Genomic DNA, 9,979 nt, shown 5'->3' with positions numbered 1-9,979 from the left:
GAAGAATCCAAGATTCCGCCTGTAATGTATGGAATATCGGTCCGACATCCGATATCGGATCGGATAATGGAAAAACGTACTACATTTTACTCTTTTTAATACCAAGATTAATTAGAGTCAGTTGTATGGTCGGTACGTAGTGTAAATAAAAAGTCGAAAAGTAGGTCCTTTCTATACTTTTTGCTATGTATTTTATATTTCAATAGGCAGGCTTTTGTACCCATATTACAGTACTTTCAATATGTGCTATCCTATAATTAAATTCGAACACTCGCGTATTAGACACTTCTAATATTATTTGAATGGCATTACCAACATTAAATCTCCTTTTGAAAATAAATTTTAAAGAATATCCTACACTATCAGATCAGAACCACTGGTATTTAATTTAAAACAAATGCCTATAATAAATAAATCCGATAAACCTTTGGGTTGTCTGCTGTCGAATTTAATTGTTTTCATAGAAAATATTTTAATTTGTATCCTTCCAGCTCGAGATTCTTGGAAGCCTTGTAAATTTTTCTTTGTGACAACAAGATATGACATTTATTTCAGGAAATTTACACATACATACATTACATACATTTATTGTAATAAACGGAGTACAAGTGACCAAGATAAAGATGATACAGTAGGGTATTTTTAAAGTTTATGTAATGAAGAAGTAAAATTGCGGCCTTTTTTAGGTATTTATATTTATGGAATAAATTGGAAATATCTAATACCTACATACTTATTATATATTGGTAGCGGCTCCATTCGTTCAATATTCGTTCGCAATTCATTTTGACATATAAGTCATTTGAGCATATTATGACAAAAGGTATTTTGATAAAGAGTTTTTAGTGTGTGGCAGTTCCATTTGCAATTTTGATACTTAGGTCTTTATACACTATGTTGGTTATGACATGAACGATTTTTTTCCTAAGCAGATAAGAAGTTAACGTTATTAGCATCAACAAGAATGTTATAAATGCAATTTAGACCCAGATTTTTAAAACATTTTTGTTATGAATTGTGCGTCCTTGTATTTAATGTCATTGCAGTAGCTTGTACTCATCAACTTATAATATAAATCAAACCTTAAAAAATTAATTAAAAAAGCTGTAAAAACGTATGCGACGACTGAGATTTGAACTTGTGACCTGTGGCTTGTAAGTCTAACGATAATCGCCGGGGCTATACCTGGCCGTGACATATGGGTCGAAATTAGACTTTGCATATCTTTCGCGTGTTTGTAACAAGCGTTGCTTCAACGATTCTGAAGAATGGAAGAATACATTTCACAAGATGACGGAGATCTGTCAAATGGTAGAAGAGAAAAACGTGAGATAGATGTATGTACTGACAAGTATATACTCTTTTCGACGACTGTCAAATCGCATGCCTAAAATAAATGTGTAATTTTTTTAATTACTTTGGACTTTATTATCGGTGGGAAACGTCTGTTTTTAATCTACTTAAAATATTACTTATGTAGAAACAGGCATGTAATGAGGAGGAACACTCAAAGGATATGACAGATGGCGCCACCCTATTAGTCCGTGAGACGTGAGAGCGAGAAGCTGATAATTATGTTTTTTCTCTCTCTCACATATGAATGACAGTGACATGCATAGGCGCCGCCTGGCGGGGTAAAATGTTAGTGTGCCTCCTCATTTACGTTAATGTGTAATAGAAGAACAGAATAAAAAGCATGCGACACGGCTCATCACCTACCCTCGGCTCAGCTCCACCGGCGTGGTGGTTTGCCATATGGATTCCTAAATGTACTTAATGTAAGACACTAAGGTCCAAACCAAACCACGCAAAAAATGTAAATATATTAAATAAATTAAAGTATTAAATAAAGGTCAAACTTATTGGGTGGATTATCATGCTGTTAATATTGTTAAATAGGGACAATAAAAGTCAACCTCGTACTATTTATTATCTGTTTCGAATTTGCCCGGTCAAATATTTAGATTTTTTATTTCCATATAAATATATTGGTGGTTTTTATATGTTAAATATCTGAAAAATTATGTGCTATTGATTTCTGGTTAAAAATATCTGTTATTATATCAGCTCTAGAGCACGTTAGACAAAATTCAAAAATTCTATATCAATAAAAATAGTCTTATTTCCCGTCATATATTTAGGTGGCTTCGGGTTGTAAACCTTAAAACTGATTTTTTTCTACATGTTTCCACCATTAAATTACTGTGAGGTATTTTGCTGAAAGAAAACGCTTATTTTCTAGGCGTAGTTTTTTTTAATATCTTCCATTCCAAACTATTGGTGGATTCGAAAATATAGGTTTTTTAAATTGCGATTAAGCGCTGTATATGAAATAAAACTACTGTTATAGAATTATTTTCAAAAATATCGTACCGGTCTTAGGCTAATGTGATTAAAATATAATGAGGGCTACTATGTGCTTACCAGATCGCATCACTGCGGGTGGTGGTTGATGATAGCTGTCAATGTCAGTCATTATTTTTATGGCGAGAAAATTGTATATTCGGAAATAATCGCTCCAAAATAAAAAAAAAATCACAAAAGTAGAACTTTATAAAGACTCTAGGAAAATTATTTTGAACTTGATAAGTTGAACAGTTTTTGAAAAAAATACGGGAAACTACAATAATAATAATAATAATAATAATAATCATTTATTTCAGACCAGGTCCATATACATTTAAAATATACAAAAAATTCACAAAATTTACAAAACAAAACATGTGTTAGTAATTAGTAATAAATAATTATAGCAGCTATGGTTAGTAGATATAAAACAGGACAGGACATAACATAAAAGACACATTTATGTACAGTATATAGGCTTGCCTGTCAGTACATGAATCATATGGCAATGATTGATGTACTGACAGTCAAACCTTGACGCAAATACCCTCAGGAGGCCGCTAGAGCTGTCCCGCACCCTACGCGCCAGGGATGTGCACCGCTTCCGCATCGTGGTGTAGAAACAGTCTACTCTAGCATTGGCAAACATACCTGATGCACTGCAGTAGCGGGGCAGTCCCATCAGCATCCTGAAGGCATTGTTGTACTGTACACGGAGGGCGTTGTACTGTTTCTGGGTATAGGAGATCCACAGGCTGCTCGTGTAGAAAGTTGTACAGAAGGCTCTAAAGAGAGTTAACTTAACTTCAGCGGAGCAACGAGCAAACCTGCGGGCCACCATGTTTGCCCTAACAGACAACGCCCTTCGCTCTCGCTCAATATCAGCATCGTCCTTCAAGTCAGAGGTAACCACATGGCCAAGGTATTTAAAAGATTCTACCCTATTCAATGGAGTACCATACAAACGTATAGGAGGAACAGGTGGCAGGTCTTTACCTCTGACCTGAAAGACCATGCATTCGCTTTTTTTAACATTGTAGACGAGGCCGTGACTACGAGCAAATTGCTCACAGATGCCAAGCAACCGCCTCAGGCCACACGGAGAGGCACTCAACAGCACCATGTCGTCAGCGTAGCTTAAGTTGTTGAAACATACGTCGTCTATATGGCAGCCGACATGAGTGCTGCTGAGCTCCTCTATTAATGCATTTACATACAGGTTGAAGAGCTTGGGTGAGGAAATACCCCCTGCCTCACCCCGCACTCCAACCTGTATGGATCTGAGTATGCGTTTGACCATCTCACCACGTTGACCTGGTTAACATACCAGAATTTAAAAATGTGGTAAAGTTCAGCAGGCATATTGATGCTTTTTAACTTTTGCCATAATATATCATAATTAACCAGGTCAAACGCTTTAGAGAGGTCAAGAAAACAAGCATACACAGCCGTGTTTCGATCCGTATAATACCTGACAGTCTGCTTCAAGCACAATATTGCCGTTTCGGTTGACAGCCCCGGCCTGAAACCGAATTGGTTGTGATGAAGAACCAGGTATTTGTCAAGCTGAGTGCTAAGCAGACTGTCAAGTACCTTAGCAATCACCGTTGCTAAAGAAATTGGCCTGTAATTGGTCTTATCGCTAATATCGCCACCTTTATTTTTAACTATTGGCACAACTACAGTTTTCATGAGTGCATCCGGCAAGTAAGAATGGCTGATGCAGAGATTAAATAATAAGGCCAGTATTCTAGGAAGGTGTGAGCCAGCATGTCTAAGGTGTTCTATGCTAAGACCGTCGTGTCCAGGAGATTTTCCTCGAGCCATTGAGTTAATTACTGCATGAACGTCGCTGGCATCAAATTTAGCTTTAACTTCCTGTCCACGCGGCCATTCATCACCTTTTGTCGGCGATGCCACCAAAGGCGATGTTACGGTGAAATGAGACTTAAATATACTAGCAATACTGATATGATCGCTAACGCCATTTATACTTGCCGGAAGACTCGGCTTGCCATTTAGCCTCTTAGTTGATTTCCAAAAGCTACGAAAATCTTTATTTCTATGATGACTTGCCAATATGTCCATTTTAATTTGTTCGCTATGGTTTTGACACCACTTCAGGCGTTCTTTAAAACATTACGACTATTTCGCATGTCATCATAGACATGTCCGGCTTTAGGTTTTCCATGCCATACCCATAACTTAAATTTATCTCTAGCCTCCAAGTGCACCGCGCGGACATGTTTGTTCCACCCAATCACTGTTGGTTTCTTTTTAAAGACACGTTTCAAAGTATAACTACTAGTGGCCGCGTCACTTAAGACCTTTATTATATTTACATACATTTCATCTATAAGGTTTTTATGCCTGTCATTATCACAACAACGGTCACAACAAATTTCAAAATCATTTGAGTAATCAATTTGGCTAAGCCTGTCATCACAAATTTTATTGTACATATCTACTTGTTCGGGTTTTCTTTCCCCCAAATAACCTTATTAGTGACAGATTTTAATTCGTAAAATAACTCTGAACCAATATTACCAACGTTACATTTAACACATAGAGGATAGTGGTCTGACCATATTACATCATATATAAAGCTAACATTTAAAATTGTTTTTGTAGCAAATTCCGTTGTCAGAATGTGATCTAGCCAGCGCTTAGACCCATTAGCCTCACTGATAAAACTGTAGGTATTTGATCCTAATCCTAACTTATCTATGTCAGCACAGGTCCACTTTTGTTCAGAACAAAACATCATCATTTCATTATAAAATAATTCGTCCGGGTGAGCGTTAAAGTCTCCTAGTATGTACGCCGAACGGACATCCTCATTAATAATAGTAGCACTCACCAGACTAAGACAATCCGTAAATTCCACTAAATTCACCATTTTATCCGTAGGCATGTAAACACTGAACACAAGTATGGACTCACTAGGTAGGTTAATTTTTATGGCACTTACGCGCGCGTTATCACACTGTACGATAGAAACATTGGGGAACGCACTCTTATTCCACAGTAGCGCAACTCCTCCATAAGGTCTACCATGAAGAATGCCGGCCGAAGTGTCAATCGCTGAGGTTCCAGTATATCCAAATCTTGTGTCTATTTCAGCCAAGTATTGTATATCGTCAGGCCGTAACCATGTTTCTTGCAAGGCGATGACAGATGAAGACTGGCATAATTGTCTTATCGTATCAACTGACCGCTTTACGTTCTTGCAGTTAAAACTAACTAACTGTATAACTGCACTGTCATTATCACATTGTTGGTTATATGTTTTTTCCATTTCGAATGTTATTTTGTGAGCCGTCAACAGATAACTTTCTGCTCGTAGTGCCTTGTTTAAAGTGCACAAATCGTTTAAATATTATACCCTGCGGCCATATGTTAGCATTCAGGAACAGAGACTCCTTGCTTTCCGATACAAAAAACTTGAATGCATTATGGGACGTTCTTCTAATATTTAGTTTTTCTAGCGTTATGATTTCCTGTGTTTTGTCCTTGACATAGTTTATAATATCGGACTCAAGGCAATCTTTGTTTACATTCGAGATAAAAATTGGTATTTTTCTCTCGGCTGCCCTAAACTTAGCACTGTTTTCCGCATCGCATGCTAAACCTCGTTTTCCGGCATATCGGTAATTTGGTTTATTACGCTTATATGTTTTTACAATCCAGTCCCCACTTTCACTATTATTGTCGAGGTCGCGCGGGTGGCTGTTGTTTTCGGCCGCTACGGTGCGGGTAGTCGTACAATCATTTTCCGCTGGAGTACATGGCACCACGATCTCTGTCTGAGGCGGATGACTCACCTCAACGGATAATAACGGATTCGAAATTGCAATTTCGTTGTTATTGGGGCATTTATTTATTTCAATATTCTTAATTGGAGATTGTTTCTTTTCTCTCAAGGATATCTGACGACTACTTATGCTCTTATCATTACTTAGCGGTATAGTAGGCGACACTTGAGACATAAGCGAGTTTTCTTTGGAGTTTGTGGAACAATGGGATAGCCCAACTGGACCACTGTCGTACATCCACGCTCCCCGTCTCGCATTCACATTGCTGAACGGAGATTGCGATATTGGCGGTATTGACGCACATTTAACGTTATTTAACTCGAAACGTAGGTCCTCAAGTTGGCTCATTGTAGCATAAGACGATTTTACTAGTGCAATGTCATTTTGTACCTTAGCGAGGTCTTTTAACAGCTTGGTACAATCTAAATGATCGACCGTTATCGGTGGTAAGTTCTCGAGTTTACGGGCAACAAACACGGGCACTTTATCTATTTCAATAGATCGCAATAATCCCACAATGTCCTCCAAGTCTCGAACTTCCTTGCCACTGTTTTTTCGCGATATTTTACGTTGATCAGTCGACACAGATTCAAACAATAAACATTTCGACTTTTTAATTTCTTCGCTGGAAAACGACGTTTTACACAAGCGCACTAAGGTGTCGTCATCTATTACCGACAGTTTATTCTGTATATAGCACAACAGTTCATCAATAACGATGTTACACGCGTTACACTTAAGCACATTCGTCATTTTTGCGAATTTCGTCTCGAACAAGGCGATTAAATATTAACCATAGCGCACACAACCGGTACCGATCGCTGCGCGCGCGTCACTGAGTCACATAGTAGACCGATTTTCATGAAACATGGCTAAGAACACTCCCGACTAACTCAGCTTTCAGACAATGAAAAACTAAATCTAAATCGGTTCATCCGTTCGGGAGCTACGATGCCACAGACAGACACACACACAGACAGACAGACAGACAGACAGACACGTCAAACTTATAACACCCCGTCGTTTTTGCGTCGGGGGTTAAAAACACGCCTGCACGCTCAAACGAGGTAGGCACAGCAGATGAACCTGCACGGGAAGCATGGTCGCGCGATAGACGATAAAATAGCAGGCCGTCCCTATCGCACTTTCAAATAGTGCGATAGGGACGGCCTGCTATTTTATCGTCTATCGCGCGACCATGCTTCCCGTGCTGCTCAAGTTTCAGCGCCATTCTTGGCAACAAAGATGTTGAAACAAACAAATAATTTTGATCGTTTTCCTTAAAATATTATATACAATGCTGTCCCTAAAACTACTGCCATACCTCCTAGTGGGATTTTTTTTTTTTTTTATGGGATAGGAGGCAAACGAGCAGACAGGTGAATTGTGTTAGGATGTAGGCTATAAGTAAGATTTTATAACTTGTCTGTAAATATTATTGGTCTGTATCTGTTTTTTTCCCCAATAAAGAAAATAAAATAAAAAAATATTAAATCCTTAGGTAACTTAATTGTATCGATACATGGCCATATTGTTATTGTCCGTAACTTTGACTTGAATCGGGCCTTGATCTAATTTAATTTGCGTTTCCTATTCCATGTTTGTAATTCAAGCAGATCTGTAATTTAATCCTAAGACCAATTACTATAATTAATTCAATATACAATAACAGAAGGTAAGGAGAACACGTATACAGTATACCAAAGAGGATCGAGTATTATAGAGAGTTACTGTCGAAGTAAAATGTGTAATCACAGTGCATAGACTGCCATCTCTTGACACAGGCTTAAAACTTTTGAACCTCAGTTTTGACAATTTGGCCCATATTTATTCTTAGCTCAATATGTGTTAAAATGTCAAATATTAATATTAGCGCCATCTAGCTGAGCGTACCCCAAAGGTGTAATGCCATCTAGGCCACCGTACCTTTTTCTGTATGGTACTGAGTTACGTTTTTTTTTCTTAGACTATCTATCTATACGGAGTTATATAATATAATTATGTCTTTGCAGTATACAAACCGTCCTCCAGGGCTTATGATGCTTGCAATTTTATGACTTATCTACGTGGATAAAGCATCCGTCACGTTTTAGCAACTATGTCAGTTTGAGAGTGACAGATGTCTTATCCACGTTGATAAGTGATAAAATTGCAAATATGATAGCCCCGCTGTTTACTAATGAAGGTTCATTTTAGTTTTAGGATATTGGTGAGAGGACCTTAATCATAACATTAAAGTCATTGTCAAGTGTTTGATGGCACATGTCAAAACAAATAACATGAGGAAGTGGTAAAGGATGCCACACACGTGTTCAGTAATTAAATTAATTTGTTAAATAATTTGATAACCGTAAGAGTTAAGAGGAGTTAGAGAAATTGATTTAATTTGACCTAAAGAATTCAATAAAACCAGGGTGCAGAATGCAAAATGCCCATTAATTAAATCGTTTATCTCAGAAACCACGACGTTCACACGTCGGGCCGGGCCTAATAGGCATATTTGTCAGAAGTAACGAGCGAGTACAGTCAGCAACACAGCTGTGAATACAAAGTGCCAAAATATATATACATAACCCAATTACTTTTGATTATAAATTGACTGGTAGCAGTGTCTCGCGTGTTTCGTCGATTCGCGATTTAGGAATTACTCTGGACGCTAAACTTTCCTTTAATGAACATTTAGATAATATCGTGGCTAAAGCATATAAAAAATTAGGAATGATTTTGCGTTTTAGTAAACCATTCAATGGTACATTTGCGTTAAAAGTTTTGTATTATAGCTTCGTCCGAAGTATATTAGAATTTGGCAGTGTTGTTTGGTCTCCACACTATGGTATTCATAAGTCTCGGCTTGAAAGGATTCAAAAAATTTTTTGTAAGTCTCTTGATTATAGAATTGGACGATATAACTCTGATTATCTCTCGTCTGCGGCTAGGCATAGTCTTCCTCCTTTAGAAAAAAGAAGAACCTATCTTGATGTTTTGTTTTTATTTAAAATTATTAATAATCACATTGACTCCCCCTTTTTATTAGAAAATATCTCCTTCAAAATATCTCGGTTCCACTCACGTTCTAAACCTACTTTCGCTATTTCCTCCTGTAGCACACAGTATGCTAAAAACTCTTTCTTTAGGCGCACTTGTAACTTTTATAATAATTCGATTAATAATATTGATATTTTTTCTCATAATTTGTCCAGTTTCAAGAACAAGGTTCGGCAATTACTGTTTTCTTGTTAACTGTATTATTTTTTCATTAAGTAGATTTTATAAGATGCATCCTTGCGTGTGTACCTACTCAACTACTGCGTGTGTAATTTTGTTAACTATTTTTACTTAAATTTAACCATCTAGTAATGTAGGAAACTCTAGGCCTAGATTTATATATATTTTTGTAAACCGTACTTGTAAAAGGCTGTTTGATTTCTAAATAAATAAAAAAAAAAAAAAAAAATGTATACACAGTAACACACCTTAATGTATACAGGCAATAAAGTTTTGTAGGTATCAAAGGCATAATATATAACTCCGTATAGACAGATAAAGTCTAAGAAAAAACGTACCTCAGTACCATACAGAAAAAAGTACGCTCGCCTAGATGGCGACCTTAACCATAACCTTTGGGGTACGCTCAGCTATAGATGGCGCTAACATTAATATTTGACATTTTAAAACATATCAAGCTAAGAATATGGGCCAAATTGTCAAAACTGATGAGATTCAAAAGTTTTAAGCCTGTGTAACATATTTCTAGCACTTTGGCGGTATTCATAGCTTTGTTGCCGACTGTACAGTGGCTTAAAGCTGTGTTTGGAGTT

The sequence above is a fragment of the Leguminivora glycinivorella genome, unplaced genomic scaffold, assembly GCF_023078275.1.
Source record: "Leguminivora glycinivorella isolate SPB_JAAS2020 unplaced genomic scaffold, LegGlyc_1.1 Scaffold3, whole genome shotgun sequence".
Classification (NCBI taxonomy): Eukaryota; Metazoa; Arthropoda; class Insecta; order Lepidoptera; family Tortricidae; genus Leguminivora; species Leguminivora glycinivorella.
This window is presented reverse-complemented; position numbering follows the sequence as displayed.